The 21,271-nt window shown below is 42.8% G+C and overlaps 1 protein-coding gene and 1 non-coding gene across 39 annotated transcripts in view; both read right to left on the bottom strand.

Annotated features, from left to right (window-relative positions):
• APBB2 (amyloid beta precursor protein binding family B member 2) overlaps positions 1-21,271 on the bottom strand; it is a 401,712-nt gene that overhangs the window by 45,463 nt on the left and 334,978 nt on the right. The window lies entirely within an intron of this gene.
• Positions 10,559-10,665, bottom strand: LOC112209140 (small nucleolar RNA U13). Its single transcript, XR_002943807.1, has one exon. It is a non-coding gene; the product is annotated as a small nucleolar RNA U13 (small nucleolar RNA).

Here is a 21,271-nt window from a genome sequence, read left to right on the forward strand (position 1 = left end):
ACTTCCTCTTTCTAATTGTTTCTGGGCAAGCGTAAGTTATTTGATTAGCCAATTAACAAAGTGAAATAGGGAGGCTGAGGCAGGAGAATTGCTTGAACCTGGGAGGCGGAGGTTGCAGTGAGCCAAGATCGCGCCACTGCACTCCAGCCTGAGTGACAGAGTGAGAGTCCGTCTCAAAAAAAAAAAAAAAGCAAAATAGGCAAAGCATATTAGCCATGTTTTTGGCTATATTCAAAGTCTCATACACTCCTTTTACAAAGAAAGGAACAGAAAATAGGAAATACACATGGAAAATCAAGGGAGTATTTAACTAGTAGGTCTTGTTTGGGTTTGGTAAAACACACCACAGGTGTACAGACAACTTTAATGTTCATGTTTAAATGAGGATCAGGTGTTTTCTCATTTGTTCAACATTTACTAAGCTCCTCCTAAGTACCAGGTTCTGTGCAGAAAATTTTATATTATGCTTTTCTACTTAACAGTTGTCTTTCTAGGGAGGGCAAGATTTAACTCATGCTGTTTCTGAATCTACAATCAGTAACACTTCAATTATTTGGAAGAGTTATTGACAGTAAACTGCTTTGGCAACCACAACTGTTTGGAACACAACACAAACTGCAAGTGAGGCTAGAAGAGGGTTTAAGACTTGGGGTTCAGCAGCCAGAACAGCAGCAAGCTCAGAGATATGAAACAAGTTAACAGGATTGTACCTGTCACCCCTTCAAAGGCTGCCTCTCCTTCCTTACACATCATTCCAGTGAGTTTGCTTGTCTGATTCTCTGTCTATAGCAGGGCAGAAGCAACAAATAGATGGGTCTGCCAGATGTCCACAGGGTGCGTCAAGTGTGACAGCTGAGGGTCTGCTGGCAGGAAGTCATGTGTGACAAGTCCTGCCAACTCTGCCTCCTCCTGCTCTCTCCAACTTGTCCCCTTCTCTCAACTCCATGCTGCCACCCTAGTTCCAAGCCATCATCTCATCAGGAGGGCTGCTGTCATTTTTTTTTTTTTTTTTGAGACAGTGTCTCACTAGTGCAGTGGCCGCTATCTTGGCTCACTGCAACCTCCTCCTCTTGGGTTCAAGTGATTCTCATGCTTCAGAGATGGGGTTTTGCCATGTTGGCCAGGCTGGTCTTGAATTCCTGGCCTCAAGTAATCTGCCCACCTCAGCCTCCCAAAGTGCTGGGATTAGAGGCATGAGCCACCGCACCCGGCCTGCAGTAGTGTTTTAACAGTCTCCTTGCCTCCACTCATCTCTAACAAGCTGTTCTCACAGGAGCTACACCTGTCCCTTCAAAACAAAAACAAAAATCACAAATGCGAGTCCCTACAAAAACAAAAATCACAAATATGAGTATCCATGCTCGAACCTTAAAACCACACAGTGGCTTCCCATTGCAATGCAGATAAAGTCTATAATCGCTTTCAGGGTCTCACAGGCCGCCTGGGATCAGGTCCCTGCTTCTATCTCCAATGCTGCAACCACATTCCCTCCTCTTTGTCTCTGCTCCAGTCCCCTTTTCTTCTTCCAGTTCCTGGAACACGCCCAGCTACTTCCCACCTCAGAGCCTTTGCACTGACTGTGACCCTCCTAGAATGCTCTTCCCTGCACTGCTCACCTGATGAATCCCTCTCATCTTCTAGGAATCTCAGCCCAAAAGTTGATTCCTTTGGAAGATGTTCCTGACAGGCAGTGTCCTCCCTGACAGCATCCCAGGCTTTTCCTTCATACTCCTGCTGCAGCTTGGTGTTAAATATTTGGAAAATCATCCATTTATTATTCATCTCCTTCACTTTACAGTGAGCTTTATAAACTTACAGAGTCTGGTTTTGTTTCTGTACAGTGAAGAATTTAACCTTGGCTGAAGAGAGCCTCTGCCTTCAGCTTCTGGGAGGTAAACTCTAACACCTTGGAATGTTGTGCCTGACCGGGGTGTTTCTGTTTGCCTAGTGGCCTTGGGATACACTAGAGGGTCTAATAGGGTGATCTGGGGTGGGCGCTTGGCCCATGCAGTATCAGCTCCACCTCTGGAGGGACTCGAGACTGAGATTAGCCCTGGACCAGTTGTCTATGCCTTTGGGGTGGAGCCTCAATAAAAATCCTGGACACCAAGGCTTGGATGAACTTCCCTGGTTGACAATACTCTGTGCTATTGTCACACGGCAACACCTGGGAAGTTATGCTGCCCAGGACACCATGGGGAGAGGACAACTGAAGGCTCAGAACTTCCCTGGACTCTGTCTTATGTGTGTCTTCCTTGGGCTGATTTTAATCAGAATCCTTTCCCTGTGACAAACCACAACCATGAGCATAATCACAGCACTCAGTGAGCTCTATGAGTCCTTCTAGCAAATTATCAAACCTGAGGGTGGTCTCATTGACTATTCTCTAACTTGGCAGTTTCCCGTTGTATTTTTGGCAGTAAGCACATTTCCTGACATACAGTAAGTGCTTAATACATCCACTATTGATTAAATTTAATGAGTTACTATTTTTTAACAGATTTTTTTAAATGACCAGGTAATCAGCATATAATGGTTTTATGATTTAAATAACAAATTTCCATTTTGCAAATGCCTACTTATGAGTTAAGGTCCAGATCAAACAAATGCCATCTCTCCCATGAGGCCTTTCCCTACTTCCCGAGGGCTCGTCACCCTTGCCTTTGTGTTCTCTGGCCCATCACTTCGCTTTCGAAGCATTTAGTAGTAATAAAACATATTTCTGACCAGCTGGGCAATATAGCGAGACCCCCATCTCTACAAAAAATTTTAAACATTAGGCCAGGTGTGGTGGCTCACGCCTGTAATCACAGCATTTTGGGAGGCCGAGGTGGGCGGATCACTTGAGGCCAGGAGTTCGAGACCAGCCTGGCAAACATGGTGGAACCCTGTCTCTACTAAAAATACAAAATTAGCCGGGCGTGGTGGCACGTGCCTGTAATCCCAGTTGCTCAGGAGGCTGAGGCAGGAGAATCACTTGAACTTGGGAGGCAGAGGTTGCAGTGAGCCGAGATCACACTGCTGCACTCCAGCCCGGGTAACAGAATGAGACTCTGTCTCAAAAAAAAAAAATTTTTTTTTTTTTAAACATTAGCCAGGTGTGGTGGCTTGCACCTGTTGTCCTACCTGCCTGGGAGGCTGAGGCAGAAGGATTGCTTGAGCCCAGGAGTTTGAGGCTGCAGAGAGCTATGATCTTGCCACTGCACTCCAGCCTGGATTATAGAGCCAGATGCTATCTCTAAAATAAATGAATAAATGAATGAATGAATGAATAAAAATAAAACATCTGCTTCTGTGAAGGATATCTATGTTAGATAAACTCTGAGTCCCTACTACTGGGCATGGGGCTTGTACAGAAAAGGTACACAAACAGTGTTTATGGAATGAAGGCAGTTTTTAAAAACAGGTCTGGTTCATAGAAAGACAGGTTCAATTATGTGTGAAATTCTGGTACATATTACAGCTAATTCTCTGATAAATATGGTAGCTGTTACTGTAGTAACTGAGTATTATGAAGGTGTTCTATTGTTTTCTTTTTTCTTTCTAAAAATAAAAATGTTACTCAGAATTATGATACACTTTAAAAAGCCAGACATGCTTTAAATAAAAATATGGAAACTGATCACCCAACTTTTAAAAGGCATCTGACTTCCTAATTAGAATGAAATATCCCAGTTTATTTACAAAATACTGTGAAAGAAAAAAAATTCAACAAACCTAACCACTCATCTTTCTTTCATAGAAACCTAATTGAAAATTCAACCAGCATACCAATAACCTATGATGTCCCCAAGTAGCATAGAAAAATCAATTTTACTTCCTTCAGACCTGCATTTAAACTGGATAATAACTGATATAACGTGCAACAGCCATAATCCAATTTCAATTTGTTTGATTAGATGAGTATAAACATTAAACAAGAAAGTCACAGGACTGTTAGGACAATGTTCACGCTATTAACTCATTATAGAACAAAGCATTATAATTTGCTCCTAGAGAACATGCTACTAAAATACATAGATATGAATTTGAACTATCCTTAAATACCATCCACAAAGATCCTTATATTGCCTCAGCCAAAGATAAAAGCAGCTCTGAACTTGGAAGCCACTTCAAAATCTCCTGAATTGAGGATAAGGGAATCCATGAAGGATTCCTTAAATATTTGAGACTATTTTAACATCCATTTGTATGACACTTGCATCATCAGAGGATTTCAAAGCAGCACCCAGGTTAGTGGTCTCAAACTATAACGTGCATCATAGCAGTTAAAATGATGGTGCCGCGCGGGTCTTAGCTGGGCGCCGCGGCTCACACCTGTAATCCCAGAACTTTGGGAGGCCGAGCCGGGTGGATTACGAGGTCAGCAGTTCAAGACCAGCCTAGTCAAGATGGTGAAACCCTGTCTACTAAAACTACAAAAATTAGCCAGGCGTGGTGGCAGGCACCTACAATCCCAGCTACTTGGGAGGCTGAGGCAGGAGAATCGCTTGAACCTGTGCGGCAGAAGTTGCAGTGAGCCGAGATCGTGCCACTGCACTCCAGCCTGGGCAAGAGTGAGACTCCATCTCAAAAAAAAAAAAAAGCGCCACAATCTCACCTAGAGGGTGTAACTCAGTAGGTCTCAAACAGACTCCTCGCTTTTTTTTACATAAGTACCGTCCCTTCTGACCCAAATGATTTGGAGGCAGGTGTTCAGTGGGCTGTACATTGAGGATTCAAAACTGTTTCCAGAGAAGGGGACTGGTACTTTGTGTCAGAGGAGAAAGTCAGATGATAGATAAAGACACTGGAGGATGGGATGCTGCAGCTCTTTCTGTGTCCCGCACTGCATTCTGAGCTCCTTGAAGGCAGCAACCATGCTTTACTTGTTTTTGTATCTTTTGTGCCCAGCTCAGCACTGAGCACTTAATAATGAAGTACATTCGGGACAAAGTGGCATGCATCTATACTCACAGCTATGTGGATATCAGAAGCATTCACCATGGGTACATTTCTGAGGGTCATATCACAACAAGGTTATCAGCAGAGCAGGCGGGATGTTTTGGCAGGACCTTAAGGTAGATCAATGCCTTTCAAACTTCAATGTGCAAATGCATTGTCTGAGGACTTGTTCTGATTCAGTGGGTCTGGGTAGGGCCCTGTCGTTCTAAAAACTACATCCCAGGTGATGCCCAAGTTCTTATTCAGAGGCTCCACTTTGAATAGCAAGAATCCATACGTGAATCATCTAAACCATGATCACACAGACAAATGAGCAGCAAAAAAAATCTTCAATGAGCTTGGACAATGAAAGCCAGGGAGGCCAGGTGCGGTGGCTCACACCTGTAATCCCAGCACTTTGGGAGGCTGATGTGGACAGATCATTTGAGGTCAGGAGTTCGAGGCCAGCCTGGCCAACATGGTGAAACCCTGTTTCTACGAAAAATGCAAAAATTAGCCGGTTGTGATGGTGCACGCCAGTAATCCCAGCTACTCAGGAGGCTGAGGCATGAGAATTCGCTTGAACCCAAAAGGCAGAGGTTGTAGTGAGCTGAGATCACACCACTGCACTCCAGCCTGGGTGACAGAGGGAGACTCTCTCAAAAAAAAAAAAAAAAAAAAAAAAAGCAAGCCAGGGAGTTGTGGACTAACAGTAACATTCCCAACTTCTTTTAAAGCACCACGTAGGCTGGGTGCAGTGGCTCACGCCTGTAATCCCAGCACTTTAGGAAGCCAAGGCAGGTGGATCAGGAGGTCAAGAGATAGAGACCATCCTAGCCAACATAGTGAAACCCCATCACTATGACAAATACAAAAATTAGCTGGGCGTGGTGGCGCCGAGTAATCTCAGCTACTTGGGAGGCTGAGGCAGGAGAAGGTAGAAGTTGAACCGGGAAGGTAGAGGTTGGAGTGAGCCGAGATTGTGCCACTGCATTCCAGCCTGGCGACAGAGTGAGATTCTGTCTCAATAAAAAAAAAAAAACAAAAAAAAAAAAACAAAAAAAAAACCACTGTGTACCTGATTATTGCTCCTGGAGGACTCTATAATGTATATTTGTAAAAGAAAGACCCCACTGCCCCACAAGACATCAGTCACAGCAGACGCTTAGCTTGCACTCACGTAAGGATGTGCCCTTTATCTAAAAGGGATTGCCACAGTATCTCTTTAACTCAACTCTAACAAAAATTTTGGAAAAAAAAACAAAAGAAATTCTCCTGCCCAATGGCCCGGAGTCTTCCTGTTCTGCCCTGTAAAATGCAAAGGCTATTTATAATAAATGTGTATAACAAGAATCTTTGTTAAGTGGAAGAGATTCCGAAGCCCTAGGCAGGCAGCATAGCTCATTTTCTTTATGCAATATTCATCAGAAAAAACCTCCCACTACTCCAAAGACTGCAGGCCATTCCCTGGCCTTCGCTGTACTATAAAGAGATTTGACTTATCTTCCCACCACCCACCACCCACCAGATCTCTTCTTCCTAACTGCTGCAGGGGGTAGCGAGGGTGAGCATAAATTGCTATCCTCCATGGTTCAGAATCCTAAGGGAGTCAGCACAACGTTCGATTCTTTTTTTTTTTTTTTTTAGAGACAGGGTCTCACTCTGTCACCCAGGCTGGAGGGTAGTAGTGCAATCTTGGTTCACTGCAACCTCTGCCTCCTGGGTTCAAGCAATTCTCCCATCTCAGCCTCCCGAGTAGCTGGGATTACAGGCATGTGCCACCATGTCTAGCTAATTTTTGTATTTTTAATAGAGACGGGTTTTACCATGTTGGTCAGGCTGGTCTCGAACTCCTAACCTCAAGTGATCCATCCACTTTGGTCTCCCAAAGTGCTGGAATTACAGGTGTGAGCCACCACGCCTGGTCCTTTCAATTCTTAAAACGTTCAACCATCTCCCCACTCAACGCCCTGGCTTGCTCTCCCTGGAAAGCAGAATTGCAAGGAAGGACAGGGGTACTGCACACACAGGGACACATAGTCACGGAGGGCCAAGGAAAAAGCTGGCTGTCTGGCAAGTTCCATGACTGTAATTCGAGAAAATCATGTTTGTGTTTCTGCATCAGAAACTCAAGCTGAAACAGATACTAAACCCATGGCTGGGAAGGTAGGGTTAGGAGAGTAAGACAGTAAGGGCTAAGGAGTGAAGACAAGATAAGTTCTTTAAAAATAAGAAAGAATTTTCCCTCACTGCCAGTCCACCAATGATCTGATTTCTGTCCCTGCAGTTTTGCCTTTTCCAAAATGTCATAAAAAGGGGGTTCTGTAATACCTAGCTTTCTGAACCTTGCTTCCTTCACTTAGCATAATTGTTGAGTGTATCAACAGTGCATTCCTTTTTATTGCTGAGAATTCCTTTGCATGGATGTACAAGAGTTTGTGTATCCATCTACCAGTTGATAGGTATTTTACTCTTTCCAGTTTTTGGCAACTATGAATAAAGTCGATAATAAGAAAACAAGCAACACAATTTTTTAAATGGGCAATAACATCTGAACAGATATGTCACCAAAGAAGACAAATGTTTTTCACAAGCACATGAAACATGCTCAACATCATTTGTTTGGAAAATGTGGATTAAAACCACAATGAATCACCACTTCACACATTTTAGAATGCTAAAATAACCACCACCACCCTCAAACAAACAAACCAAAAAATCCTGGCAATGCCAACTGCTGGTGAGGATGCGGAGCAACTGAACTTTCTTACTTTGCTGTTGGGAATGCAAAACGGCGCACCTCCTCAGAAAGTGGGCTGGCAGTTTCTCATAAACTTAAGCGTGCTGTCACCCTACAACCCAGTGATCCCACTCTTACGTATTTACCCAAGATGAGTGAACACTTCTGTTCACACAAAAACCTGTATGTGAATGATTACAGCGGCTTTATTCATGGTTCATGATTAACTTGCCTTTTAAGATGGATGGGCAACTGTTTCTTGATGGGTTTACCTCAGTTTTCCATGTTCACAGACCTGGACACCATCAGTCATCTTTAAAAATTCACTAGGAGATTACAAAATAGAAGCACTTTACTTTCTTGGTGGTCACGAAACTCCATGCTCAGGAGCTTACTGTTGAGGCTGAATCCCAGAGGAGGGTTTAAGCAGGAGCTTACCCGATGATCGTTACTTCCAGTGGCAAGAAGCATAAAAAGAAACAAGCTGCTATTTTCACCCTCAACTGTTCTTAATCTTGCCTCCCTCCTCCTCCTCACTTTGCTTTTCCTATTCCACCTATGTGCCCTCATGCCCTAAAGAGATATCAGCTACATTAGAAGGCCACAGAAACTGAGGCCGATATAATTTTGATCCTTCAGTGTTGAGTTTAAATAAAAACATCATATATGGTTGCTGTTTTTTGTTTTATCTTCGGATTCAATTGGAAGTTCCTAATTTGAAGGGACTTTTATTATTTTATAGTGTCCTTTTATTATTTTATTTTATTTTTGAGACAGAGTCTCACTCTGTCACCCAGGCTGGAGTGCAGTGGTGCGATCTCTACTCACTGAAACCTCCACCTCCCGGGTTCAAGCAATTCTCCTGCCTCAGCCTCCTGAGTAGCTGGGATTACAGGTGTGCGCCACCATGCCTGGCTAATTTTTTGTATTTTTAGTAGAATACAAAAGCACTGAACTGTGCAGTTTCCCCTGCAGAGATGGGGTTTCACTATGTTGGTCAGGCTGGTCTCGAACTCCTGACCTCAACTGATCTGCCTGCCTCGGCCTCCCAAAATGTTGAGATTACAGGCATGAGCCACCATGCACGGCCGACAGTGTCCTTTTAGATCAATTTTAGTGTATCACCATTTTTGTACCTGTTTTTACAAATAAAAGCTTTATTGGAACACAGCCATGCACATTCATTTATATCGTGTCTGTAGGTGCTTTTGCCTACCATGGCAGAGACAGCATGACCTACAAAGCCTATTTACTGTCTGGTCTTTTGCAGAAAAAGTCGACTGACTCCTTCTCCAGCAGAATGACCTTTTAGTCATTCTATTAATATAAACGATGAGTATACTATTTGTTAGCTTTGTATAGCTACTAACATCTGTGCAGTATTTTCTATCTTCAGAGCATTTTTCATATCTATCATTTCACTGTAGCACCCTGTTAGCCCTATTAAATTAGCTATTATTATTATCAACCCCCCTTTTGTAAACAAAATAGGCTCAGAGGGAATGAGTGAACTCAATTATAAGAGGTGAAGCCAAAATTTGAACCTGTCTCATTCTCCAAATTGTCTGATCTTGTCACAAATAAATTGATACATCACACACAGCAAGCTGATCATTTAGTAGGTGAGTGAAGATCAACTTGAATTTTCATCCGCCTAAATTCTCCATTGAGCTCATTCAATTAAAGTTCCACACAAAGTTCACATATGGGGCTCCTGTTCTCTGAGATGACGTTCCCATGTACTCTCATTCCTGGGACTTAGAGACTGCTTAGCCTACAAAAAACTTCTCTTGCTTACAGTCTGTATTCCTTTCACATATATTAGTTAATTATATTGATCAATTATCAGGGAGCTGATCTAGGTTTTGTGGGACCTAAAGCTTAGACAATTTCTGGGGCTTTTTTTTTTTTAAGAATATAAAATTTATCTTCCTTTTGCAAAATCATTTTATATAAACCACGTGATCTAATTGCTAGCTCTCCTCCTAGGGTCTTGAAAGGGGCTCTAAATTTTCAGCCTCCTGAGTAGTTAGGTCTACAGGTACACCGTGCCTGGCTATTTTTTTTTTTAGAGATGGGGTCTTGCTATGCTGCCCAGGATGGTCTTGAAATTCTGGCCTCAAGCAATCCTCCCACGTCAGCCTCCCCAAGTGTTGGCATTACAGGGTGAGCCACCACACCCAGCTGGTTTTTAAAGTATGGTCCACAGATAGAATTAGTGTCACTTGGGAACTTAGTAGAAATGCAAATTCTCAGGCTCCACCCCAGACCTACTGAATTAATCAGAACCACTGAGGCTGGGGCAAAGCCAGCTTTGTTTGAAAAAGACCCACAGTGGATTCTGACATGCACTTGGATTTGAGCATCACTGCTTTACTGGACCACAGATTCTGCTTTCTTCTCTCATATAGAAAATTTTTTGAGGAAAAGAGGGGAAACTGCATCATTGAAGCGAGCTGTATAATTTTTCTTTAGGAACACAATGATCCAGTAACCAATCTGAACCATAAGCAATCTCAGCTTCAGAATTTCAGGAATCCGTGACATGTGAAATGTGTCAGGATTAGCCAGAAGTAAAGGCTGGCAACTCAGAGTCTACTTTGATGGTTTCTGATTGCACTGATGATAAATTAACCAAACTCATGACTTATTAATTGAATCGAAAATGTATATTTAAAGACTCCCGATACAGTCAGAAGACTAAATCAGTAATTCCAAACTCTGAATCATCTTAGAAGTCAAAGAACTTTCCACAAAGGAGGTAAATTACTTACCTCAAGCAAAATTCCTTTTTATTTAAAGAGTTGAGATTGGACCAAATTGGTCCTTTTAACCACCAAAGAGCCATTTTATTATTTTTGCCATCAAGGACCTCTTATTTTAATATCTTTTTTCTTTCACATCAATGGTAGTGTGCCAACTTTGTAACAAGGTTTGTGGAAGGCATATTTCACACATGCACATGAAAAGCCAATCACCATGCTTATGAACTACTAAAAGATCAATAATATTTATTTCTTATACATGTGTTACCTCGATTTGTCCCCACACCACCTTTCTATTTTTTTTTTCTTCTTTGAGACAGAGTCTTGCTCTGTCGCCCAGGCTGGAGTGCAGTGGTGCGATCTTGGCTCACTGCAATCTCCACCTCCCGGGTTCAAGTGATTCTCCTGCCTCAGACTCCTGAGTAGCTGGGATTACAGGCACCTGCCTGTAAACAGAAGAATAAAGTAGAATGAACCAGTGTATCCAATTTTAAAGTTGCATATATAGCTATAATAATCAACAGTGTGTGGTAATGGCAAATAATCCTAGAATTAGGATTAAAATGGGCTGGGCACAGTGGCCCACACCTGTAATCCCAGCACTTTGGGAGGCTGAGCGAGGTAGGAGGATCAGTTGAGCCAGGAGTTTGAGATTAGTCTGGGCAATATAGCAAGACCCCATCAATATGATTTTTTTTTTTTTTTAATTAACTGGGCGAAGTGGCATGTGCCTGTAATCCCAGCTACTCTGGAGGCTGAGGTGGGAGGATCACTTAAGCCTAGGAGATCCAGGCTGCAGTGAGCTATGATCTTGCCACTGTACTCCAGCCTGGGTGAAGGGGTGAGACCCTGTCTCCAAAGAAAAAAAATAAAAGAGGCCTAAAAATAAGGCAAATGTCTAAAGGGACCGCTCTATAAACAAAGTAGGCCAGAATTTTAGATTCTGAAGGCAGACAAGGAATATACGTGAAATGAAAAAAATTCTAAGAATAAAAGGCTTTGATATTTCTTGGTTTAGATCTTTGTATTAATTTCTTTGCCAATTATATAATTGCTTACTTTTCTTAACAGGCTTATTACCTAGGAAGGCTTATGGTATTTATTACTAAATACCTAGTATTTAGTAAATATTCTATATATTCCTGTAGAAATAGGAAAATATGAGGTCAAAGCAGGCCCCAGTCACCCCATTCTGCTTGTGGGTATCTCCTGAAATGAACAGAGTATGAATGAATATGCACTACATTTCACCACCTTCAAGTTTAAATGGAAGAGAGAAAAAACATTCAAGTGTCTAAAAACTTAGGTACCAAATCACGTTATACATCATTTTGGGGGAAGACATCATTCTCTGGCAATAAACGGCTCACCCATGAAATGAAATAATCCTTCTAGGAAAGAATGATTAATTATTTAATAAACATTTGTCTGTTTTTAACTTCACTGAGAAAAATAAATGGGAGGAAGTGCTCCAGGAATCTCAACAAGCAGCCTCCTCTGCCTCCAGCCCACTGTGCCCACCACTGCCAGTGCAGATGAGGGAGGGCGGAGTGAGGGGCAGCGCAGAGGGAGGGACAACATTCTCTTCTGAGTGCTCACCAGGGGACAGGGACCCGTGCCAAGCCCTCTCCCATTTAATATCTTACAACCAAGCTGCATCGAGGTTCCAAGGCTTCCATCTCTACAAAAGAGGGCCCTGGGACACAGTGTGTAACTGGCTCAGGGTCAGCCAGCTAACAGAGGCAGATCAGGAAGCCAATCAGTGTGCCTCACTCCAAAAGCCCTTTCATTTAAGATGTCATATAATCTGTACCACCTAGAGGAGAGACAGCTGGGTGAGGAAGATGGAGGAGCAAAGCTGGGTAGCAGAAGGGGCTTCCACTGCCCTAACTGTAGAAGGCTGAAAAATATCCCAAAGAAATCAGGTCCTAATCCCTGGAACCTGCAAATGTTACCTTATAGGTATTATATACATATATGTGTGTGTGTGTGTGTGTACACACACACACACACTCTTTTTTTTTTGGAGACCAAGTCTCACTCTCACCCATGCTGGAGTGCAGTGGCACGATCCCAGCTCACTGCAAACTCCGCCTCCCAGGTTCAAGCGATTCTCCTGCCTCAGCCTCCTGAGTAGCTGGGATAACAGGTGCATGCCACCACACCCAGCTAATTTTGTATATTTAGCAGAGATGAACTCCCCACCTCTGGGGATCTACCCGCCTTGGCCTCCCAAAGTGCCGGGATTACAGGCGTGAGCCACCACCGCGCCCAGCCATACATATATATATATGTAAGTGTCTCTCAGAAGGACACTTATGACTGGATTTAGGTCCCACTCAGGTAATCCAGGATAATATCCTCAGGTCAAAATCCTTAACTTAATCACATCTGTGAAGACCCTCCTACCCCGCACCCGTTTATTTTTTTTGAGACAGAGTCTCACTCTGTTGCCCAGGCTAGAGGGCAATGTTGCAGTCTTGGCTCACTGCAACCTCCACCTCCTGGGTTCAAGTGGCGATCCTCCCGCCTCAGACTCCTGAGTAGCTGGGACTACAGGCAAGAGCCATCATCCCCAGTTAGGTTTTGTATTCTTAGTAGAGACGGGGTTTTGCCACGTTGGCCAAGCTGGTCTCGAACTCCTGGCCTCAAGTGATCTGCCCGCCTTGGCCTCCCAAAGTGCTGGGATTACAGGCATGAGCCACCGCACCCGGCCTCAACTCCTTTTCTGAAGTTTCCTCTTCCTTCCCTCATGTGGGCCTCTGCACAAGGTAATTGGAGTGTCCATATTCACAGTTAAAAGGAGTAGGAACACTGACCCATTAATTTAGAATTCATGGTTTCAGACACAGTTCAGCCACATTTTTGTACAAAACTGAGCAAGTCGTGTAAAAGTTCTAGGTCTCAGTTTCCTCATCTGTAAAAGGGACATAATGCTACACCCTGTAGTCCTGAAAGGACTAACGGAGGTAGACCCTCAGTAAACCATAAAGCATTGTGTCAAAACATGCACAGAGTTCTGATTATTCTCCCCTCATTCTCCCCTTCAGATAATCAAAAGTACTTTTAAGCATCTAATATAAGGATAACATCACGTTGAATCACACACAAGGAAATCTAAGATATGGTGATGGCTGTCAAGGAATTCACAGTCTAACCAGGGAGACACACATCTGTGACATTAGTGACAACCCGAGGTTGAAGAGATCTAGTACAATGACTATATGCATGACTACAGAGGTGAAAGACAGCACAGGGCACGGTGTGCTGTGAAGATTCACTCCCATTTGTAGGGGTGGCGTATATTTCCCCAACCCTTGAAGTGAGGCGCAGTTACGCATCTTGCTTTGCCAATGAAATGTGAGCAAAAGCGCTAAGCATCATTTCCAGCAGAAATGTTCAGTCAGCGCATCTTTTCCTTCTGCCACCATTGTTGCCAATATTGTAGTCTAGATTGTGACTTTATCATCAGCTTTAGACAGAGAATGAGGACAATGACAAAGGAAGCCGTGTCTTCAGCCAACCCACCATGGACTTTTAGCAGAAAGAATTGTTATAAGCCACTGAGATTTTTGGTTGTTATTACAGTCTAACCTAGCCTGTGCTGAAGGACACGAAAGGTGACAGAAAGGCTAACAGAACAGGTGGGACCTGCACTAAGTCCTAAGGATAGGGATGTCACATAACACTGGCATAGGGCTTGACGGTCATGTTAGAAAGTGCTTCATGGGACTCATGAGCCCATGTCATTACCTGTCTGTTCCTCTTAGTATATCCCATGAGGGCAAGAACCATGGCGTTCTCATTCATGGCTACATCCTTGGTGCCAAGCATGGTGGCAGACACATGCTAGGGACTTAACACATGGATATCCAATAAATCCCCAGAAAGCTAGATGGGATCAATAGAGGAAGAAGGAGGGAGAAAAGGAATTCTACGGCTTGACATCTCAAGTTAGGAATGAGGATGATGTGGCCTTGGACATGAAGAAAGCCAACTTTACAGATCACTGTAAGATACACAGGAAGAAATCTGGTTAAATTATAATGATAAAGGTTAAAAAAAAAAGATGGCGCCGGGTGCAGTGGTTCACACTTGTAATCCCAGCACTTTGGGAGGCTGAGGCGGGTGGATCACCTCAGGTCAGGAGTTCGAGACCAGCCTGGCCAACATGGTGAATGCCCATCTCTACTACAAATACAAAAAAATTAGCTGGGCGTGGTGTTGCGTGCCTGTAATCCCGGCTACTTGGGAGGCTGAGGCAGGAGAATTGCTTGAACACAGGAGGCAGAGGTTGCAGTGAGCTGAGATCGTGCCACTGTACTCCAGCCTGGGCGACAGAGTGAGACTCCATCTCAAAAAAAAAAAAAAAAAAAAAAAAAGATGGTACCATATATGCATGATGACAGCCATTTCTATCCTCCTGCCCTGGTTAGCATACTTCTGTGGTATAATCTGTTCTACCAGTTCTGGGGCCTAAGAGAATGATTGACAATGTTATGATTAGAAGTGACCCAAGATTTGACAACTTAAGATCTATATCTCCTCTCTTTTTTAAGAAGCACTCTAATTTGTACAGTGTAGACATATTTAAACCTTATCTTTTATTTAAAAAAAATTTTCCCTCTTAATTTTCAACCCTTGACTTAGTGAATTTAATTAATAGTATCAGGTTTTATCTTTCTTAATAACTTCTACAGCTTCTCTTACGTCAATGAAGAAGACAAAGCAACTCTTAAGCTCAACGCTGTACAGAGATGAATCAGAACATTTCCTTTAGGCAAGAAGGAGCTGAGACAATTATGCTAGACCACTGAATTTGTGGGGGAAATATATTAACAAATTTCACACCGTCCACTAGCTAAAATGCTTTTAGGAATTGCTGCTACTCTTCGCAATGAGATCGCTGGTGGTGGAAGAAACTGGTTTGGCAAGCAAGTATCTTTAGGGCTGAGGTGGTTCTGTGCACCATTATTCTCTGATTAATGGGGAAGGCCACAGGTGTCATTTGGATAGGTCAATAAATATTAATTGGCTGTAGGGATAGATTTTTAACTTTGTGTTCTTTTAGTTGCTTAGGGATTTTACAGGGGGAAAAAAACCCGCAAAATACTCCTGTTTTAGAATGCATAGCATTTCCCAATTATTGAATAATAGAGAAGTCAGAGAAAAAATCTGTATTTTATACACTCATTGGTCAACGGGGCATTACAATTGAACTCTGTTTATTTATCAAAATTTATATCCCATTTCCTTCCCAAAAGAATTAAGTGGCTTACAATAAAAGGCACACACAGTCTATTATGTTCTAAATTTAGAAAAGTAAAATTTAAAGCCAAATATAAGGAAGAGAAAGTAATTCTATAAATTAACGAGGCGAAATATTAGTTGGAACCACATTCAACCATTTCTGATCCACAAAAACAGCAATGTTATATGATTCTATCTGATTTAATTACTGCAATTGCAGGTTTAATTTAACTTGAAACTTCCTAGCAAAAGGGAAACATGATAAACTATACAATTTTCCCTGTTAACTAAATTCTTACATGCAAATCCTTTGAGAGACAATATTTTCTAGATACTGAAATCTAAAAGAAATCTGCACTTCGGTTTTTCATCCAAGGGCAATTTAACAATATAAAGGACGTCTTCAGGGATGAAATTACCAAAGAAGTAGAGATTTCCTTCCTGGGATCATCACTTACAACTGTATTGACTGAGTGCAATGGAAGTGCTGTTCGTAAGAACACAACACTTTTCAGAGAAGGCACAGGAGGCGGGGGCAGGGCGGGGGGTGGGGATAAGTAAATGAAAGTCTGAAACTCTAGCTTTGTTATCCTGTCCCCTGATACATTGTTATCATTCAGAATCCCTAGAACAGTGTTTTCTGACCTGGTGGGTCCCAGAACTGCTGGCCCTCTGAAGGTTCACCGTTAATGAAGCCAATAATATGTCTTCTGCTCATGTAGTGTTGACTGCGGGACAGCTCAGACCCTTCAACAGCTGAGGTGTGTTTTAGGGGCTTTCTCTGAGAACAGGACATTGCATACAGTGTTTCCCAAAATTATGTGAGTGTGGAATCTCTTTTTCTTTAAACACCAGTTACTAAGCTGGTATAGTGCTCAGCTCAAAAACTTCTTAGAAAATTTGACTGAGATCAGTATTATTCAAACTATGACCAATCAGTGGTCACAAACAGCGTTTTAAAAGTTAAAAGAGTAGTAAAGAAAAAAAATCAAAAAGCAGGGCACACAGTGCAAGTCAGAGGTGTTGTGTGACATTTTTGTTAGTTAAGTGTGTGAAGGCACAGTCCGGTGCAGCTGGGTAAGTGCCTGGCTCAGCTGTGCTGCCTGGGATGGGGGCAGGCAGGCGTGAGACCTGACATGTCACATCATGGGGTTTGGCTCCATCCTGAGCAGCAGGGAACATGCCATGTCTTTTTACCCATCAGAGAAATCACTCGGGTTGCTGATTGTCAAGGACACAGAGACAGATGGGAGTTAAAGATCAGGGGTGGAGAAACAGGTATAAGAAGTAGTTAAGAAAAATTAACCAACACTTGGAAATAAGACAAAAGGAGGACAGTGTGTCTTTCAATGTCACAGTAGAGCAACACTTAATGGACCCTCCTAAGGATTACTTACTTCACTAGGGGAGTGCCGTTCAACAGAAATACAATGCAAGCCACATTAAGTAATTTACAATTTTCTAGTAGCCACATTAAACAACTGGAAAATGGAAGTGAAATTAATTTCAATATTTTATTTAAGCTAATATGTCCAAAATACTATCATTTCAATGTGTAATCAATATGAAATTGTTATGAGATATTTTACATCTTTTTAATACAATGTTTGTGAATTCTGGCATGTATTTTACACTTTACAACACATTTCAGTTCAGACCAGCTACATTTCAGTGCTCAAGGCCATCACCGAAATGAACAGCCCAGCTCTAGGGAAATGTATTTTTATCCGACTTTGCTAGTGATTAGGGCTCAGACTCTGGGAGAGTAGTTGTTAATTTGTAGAACATTAATATGTTACAAGTAATTTTTGCAACTTTCTGCTAAGAAAAAAAAAACATAACCCCAAAGGTGAAGATTTCATTGCCAGTAGAACATTAACCAGTTTTGTATCCACCTTAGTCATCTATTCTAGTATTTTCTCTTTTCCTCTAGCTGCTGTTATGATCTGTGTTATGCCTTTGGTTTCAACTGTTTTATTAGGCTGTGTCTAGGCAGCAGTACATGTGTGTTCGTGTATGTGTGTGATTCTTCCTGGCTTGAGGTTTTTTGAAACCTTTTCAAATTCTTGAAAGCACAAGTGCTTCCTGGTGGCTTGGTTATCAGGTTTAGAAGATTCTCAGCCTTTCTTAGGTTCCTTTGAACTGGTGTTGGTAGCCAGCTCATGAGTTAAATAAATCTTTGGCATGCACTCACTGCATATTTTAAAACTTTTATTTTAAGCAACCTTATTGAGTATAATTGATACACAATAAACTGCATATATTTAAAATATCCAATTTGATAAGTTTTGACAATATGTACCTGTGAAACTATTACCACCATCAACATAATGAGTATATCTGTAACTCTCAAAGATTCTTCCTGCCTCGTTATAATCCCTGCCTTCTGTCCTTTCCCAGGTAATCACTGAACTGCCTTCTGTCACTACAAATTAGTTTACCTTGCATTTATAGAATTTTACATAAATGCAATCACACACTACCTTTTTTTCTGGTCTGGCTTCTTTCACTCAGCACAATTATTGTGAGATTCAGCACGTTGCTGTATATACCGTTGTCGCTTGGTGTCTGCAGGGAATTAGTTCCAGGACCCCCAAGGATGCTCAAGCCTCTTATATAAAATGGGACAGTATTTGCATATAACCTATGCACATCTTCCTGTATACTTTAATCTCTAGATTACTTATAATACCTAATACAATGCAAAACAATGTAAATAATTGTTATATTATTTTTAAAAACTTGTATTATTTTTCGTTGTATTTTTTTCCAAATATTTCCCATCTGCAGTTGGTTGAATGTGTCGATGTAAAAAATCTGCAGATACAGAGGGCCGACTGTGTCAACAGCTGGTTCCTTTTCACTGCTGTGTGGATATCTGTTATACAATATACCATGGTCTGTTTATCTATTTACCTGCTGATGGATATTTGAATCACTACCCACTGTCAATATGACAGCCTGTTTTTAACTCTGACCTAGGTATTAAGGAGGTAGACTCTTTAGGGCTGACCACCACTATGGGTGGGGAGGACCCACAGGAGCAGGGTCGGGGGCTCCCACACTGCTGACCTGTGTACTAGATGGCAGAGCCATTAACCACAGTGGCTCAGCATAAGTCCAGTGGATGAACACATGCCGAAATGAGTGAATGTATGAATGCAGAACACGGGAGAATGAATAGAAAGAACAGCTTTGAAAATGGGGTCAGGAGTCTGTCTTGGCCAACGTGGAGTATAACAGATTTGCCTTGGCATCCCAGCAGAAAGCTGTTACCCATCTGAGAGCAAAGGTGGCCTAGCCTAGGTTAGCCAAGGTTGGGCCATACCCACTATTTACACCCTTGTGGCACGTGGTTAGGAAAGAGACTTCTCTCAAAAGACAACTCAATTCTTTGGAGCTCAGATGCTGTTTATGGACTTAGGGGATGACGTGTGCCCTCTCACCCTTGTTCCCATCCTCATTCCAGGTCTGTATAAAGGCAGGTCATGTAGGGGTGGGGTGCTGAGGGCCAGGGTCAGAGGGGATCAGATACTTTCAATCTGAACTAAATCTCTATTTCACAGATTTGGTAATCAAAGAAGGGTCAACTCTTTGAAAAATGGCATTAATGCCTTAATCGGTGCTATATATAAAATTCCTGCAAACTCATCCTGCTGTGCCCCGTTTAGTTCACCTGCTGGGACAGACCTGGTTTTAGGACCTCACAGGAACATTTGATTCTGCTGAGTTGAAGATTGAGACTTGCAGTTTTCTAGTGTTGCTTCCAACAAATTCACTCAGGAGCTCTCCTTTAGGGAGGAGGCAAGAAGGATTTAGGGATCAGGGAGGTAGGAGCCACGTGTCATGAACTATTGTCCAGTGGCAAAGTGACTCTTAACTCTATCATGACCTGCCACACCCCGGGCAGAGCAGCTCAGGGTACAGGGCATGGGGCTCGTGAGCCCTGCCTGAAGATGGCTCTCCAGTGGGCAGGGTGCTTGGTGCAGAGAAAAAGCAGCCCTTGAAAATGCAGCTGGAGCATTTTCCTAAAGGGGCAGACTTGGCAAGACAGGGTGGGTGGCTGAGCATTAGAGAAGCAATCAGGCCGGACTCGGTGGCTCACGCCTGTAATCCCAGCACTTTGGGAGGCTGAGGAAGGCGGATCGCTTGAGGCTAGGAGTTCGACACCAGCTTGGCCAACATGGCAAAACCCCATCTCTACTAAAAATACAAAAATTAGCCGGGTGTCGTGGCACACGTCTGTAATTCCAGCTACTCAGGAGGCTGAGGCATGAGAATCACTTGAACCCGGGAGGCTGAGGTGAGTTGAGATCTTGCCACTGCACTCCACACTGGACGACAGAGTGAGACTCCATTCCAAAAATACCAAACCAAAACAAAACAAAACAAAAAAACAAAATAAAAGAGAAGCAATCAGAAGCTTATCTAATGCACTGCCCGCAGAGAGAAAGGCACCTGTGTCTGCTTGGCTTTGTCCTCCCCATCACGTTACCTGCCTGTTTGCCATGTCAGCATCCATCTTCATCCACTGTGTCCCTGCCATCCCCCCTGTCCGGATCTCCCTCAGAGACTGTAACTGTGCCCCCTAACTCATCCTCTCCCGCCTCAGGACTTTCAAATGTTTCTTCTTCTTTGGAGTATTTCTGGTATAAAATTTCTGACTGAATGAGAACATTTTCTGGGTTTTATTTTTCTCAGTCTCCCCTCCCCCATCACACTCTTCTAGATGAGTGAATGGTGTCAGAGCCCGTCTGTCACCCACTCTGTGTTCCTTTATTTATAGCCTTGATGATTCTTCCAGGGTTTGGAGAGGTTTATTCTTTCCATTTTAAGTCAACTCTCTGGCTCCCTTCTTTTTCTTTGGCCCCACGTCTGATCTGGCATTTCCGTCCTCTGGCTGCCATGACCGCGCCTGCATGATTCTGTTCCCAAGAGCTTTTTACTCTTGGAAATTGGGTTCTTGCTTGAGGACTCTGGGTTCAATTTCCTAATTCTTGTCTTTGATTTCCTTTCCTGTCTTCCCTTTTCAAACAAGCACATCCCTAGGCCACTTTTTGGGGAATAGCCTAGAAGAACAGAATTCCCAGTTGAAGTTATAACAAAGAAACATGAGACCCAGTGCCTGAGCCCAAAGTGTGGCTGCTGCTCCGAGGGACTGCAGGGAACATAACTCTACTATCTTCTTATCTTAAGAGAGAGCAGTGTGCAGGAGGAGACTAGAACATGGGACCCGGAAGGAAACTGGTGCAGCCTCACATGGACTCACAGAAGCAGGAACTCTTGGCTCCCAAGTGAACAAGACTTTTTCAGTCCACCCAAAGGCTCAAGGCTAGCTGAAAATTCATGACACGATAATTCTCCTACATTCTCATTTTTCTCTGTTAAAATATAACTCCTCCGAACACAAGCCATTCCAAAGCTTGAGTTCACAGCTCTGATACTTAAACACCAATTCTGACTTCATAAGAGGGTTAGAAAAATACAAAGCCATTTTGGGGGGCTCTGAACAACAATTTTAGCCTTTGAAGGGCAGCATCAAATAGCTCTAGGGAACTCTATGAAGAGTCACCAACTCGTTAGTTGAGACTCA

Source organism: Pan troglodytes, chromosome 3 (genome assembly GCF_028858775.2).
Source record: "Pan troglodytes isolate AG18354 chromosome 3, NHGRI_mPanTro3-v2.0_pri, whole genome shotgun sequence".
NCBI classification, from domain to species: Eukaryota; Metazoa; Chordata; class Mammalia; order Primates; family Hominidae; genus Pan; species Pan troglodytes.